Here is a 1,732-nt window from a genome sequence, read left to right as displayed (position 1 = left end):
TTGAATGAATGAATGAATGAATGAATGAATGATAAAAATAGAAGTGGAATGCTCCAGAGCTTTTGGCAGTCCCTTGGACTTCCATGCAGTACTGAGGCTGGGCTTTTCACTGTTGAAGCTTGTCTTAAACAACATATGAAAAAAATAACTATGATTCTAGCTCTCTACTTCAAAATGCAAAGAGCTCTGGCAAGAAGGTTTAGACACTCTGTAAAGTTATTTTAGAAAGAGGTTTAATCATATGTTCTTAATATTTGCTTGACACAAAATACTTTAAACGTCCAATATCATATCTGTTATATTGCTTTACATTCTATGTTTAAATATGTATTATCTCACCCACTTTTTAAAATGCTGGTTATTTTTTCAGATTCTCCTGAATTAATTAAAGACATACTACTACAAGTCTATCAATTTATGTTTTTGTTTGTGATATTATTGCAAATATTTCTGTAAGTTTACAATAATTCCATTGCATGCAAATCTACCACTCAGTGATGCTATTGTGTTAAATTATTCACTTTAGATGTTGAGGACGGGTATAGTTACCCAAATATTTATTAAATTGCCAGTCTAGAAAATACTACCTTTTCCAAATGTTAAAAACCATTTTATTCTTGTATTACAGTGTGCATAAAATATTATTGATACATTATTATTTCTGAAAGCAGTGATTTAAAAAATTAATTTAATAGTTAAAAACAAAATAAGGAGACTATACATAATATGTTGTGTTAGGATCCAATTTAATCTCCTTGAAGGTGGAATTTTATTTATTTATTTATCTATCTATCTATCTTTTATTTATTTATCTATTTATCTATTTATCTATCTATTTATTTATTTATTTATAATGACTTCCGCTTCATCTAATCTAATACCTGGTCTTCCTAGGCAGTCTCTTATCCAAGTACTAACCAGGCCCGACCCTGCTTAGCTTCCGAGATCAGACGAGGTCGGGCTCATTCAGGGTGGCATGTTCGTAGAAAAAGGTAGAATTTTAATAGTTTTATCAATGCTGTGATCTTAACAAAACTCTGTCTCAGAATGCTTAAGACTATGCATTTTTATTTTATAGTACGTATAAATATGACTGAAACTGTAGTTTTATCTATCAGTTTTCTACGCCCAGTGTTTTTTTTTTGTTTTTATGTGTTGTTTTCCATGACAATTCAGTAGTATTTGCCATAAGGATAATTTACAGAGTTTCCAAGATGTGAATCAGGTTTTAACTTCATTTAGACCATACAATGTATATATATTTTAAAAATCCTTTTTTTACTTTTAAATATTTTCCTCTTTATGACTCTACTGTTTTAGTGCTTTGAAATTTGATTTAATCTTATCACATACCATCAAGGCCTGCAAAGTTTCTGTTGAGAAATCAGCTGACAGTCTTATGGGAGGTCTCTTGTACTGCTTTTCTCTTGCTGCTTTTAAGAACCTCTCTTTGTCTCGAAACTTCGACATTTTAATTATTATGTGTCTTGGTGTGGGTCTCTTTGGTTTCATCTTGTTTGGAACTTTCTGTGCTTCTTGGCTTCATATGTCTATTTCCTTTGCCAGGTTAGGGAAGTTTTCAGTCATTATTTCTTCAAACAGGTTTTCAATTTCTTGCTCTCTCTCTCTCTTCTGTGGTACCCCTGAGATGCGAATGTTGGTATACTTGATGTTGTCCCAGAGGCCCCTGCAACTATGTTCATATTTTTTTGGATACATTTTTCTTGCTGCT

The 1,732-nt window shown here is 31.7% G+C and overlaps 1 pseudogene; it reads right to left on the bottom strand.

Annotated features, from left to right (window-relative positions):
• Positions 1-871: 871 nt before the first annotated feature.
• On the bottom strand, positions 872-988 carry LOC112481470 (annotated as a pseudogene).
• Between the last annotated feature and the right edge of the window lie 744 nt (positions 989-1,732).

Source organism: Pteropus alecto, unplaced genomic scaffold (genome assembly GCF_000325575.1).
Source record: "Pteropus alecto unplaced genomic scaffold, ASM32557v1 scaffold72, whole genome shotgun sequence".
Classification (NCBI taxonomy): domain Eukaryota; kingdom Metazoa; phylum Chordata; class Mammalia; order Chiroptera; family Pteropodidae; genus Pteropus; species Pteropus alecto.
Note: the sequence above shows the minus strand (reverse complement) of the source record. Positions and strands in the feature narration are given on the sequence as shown.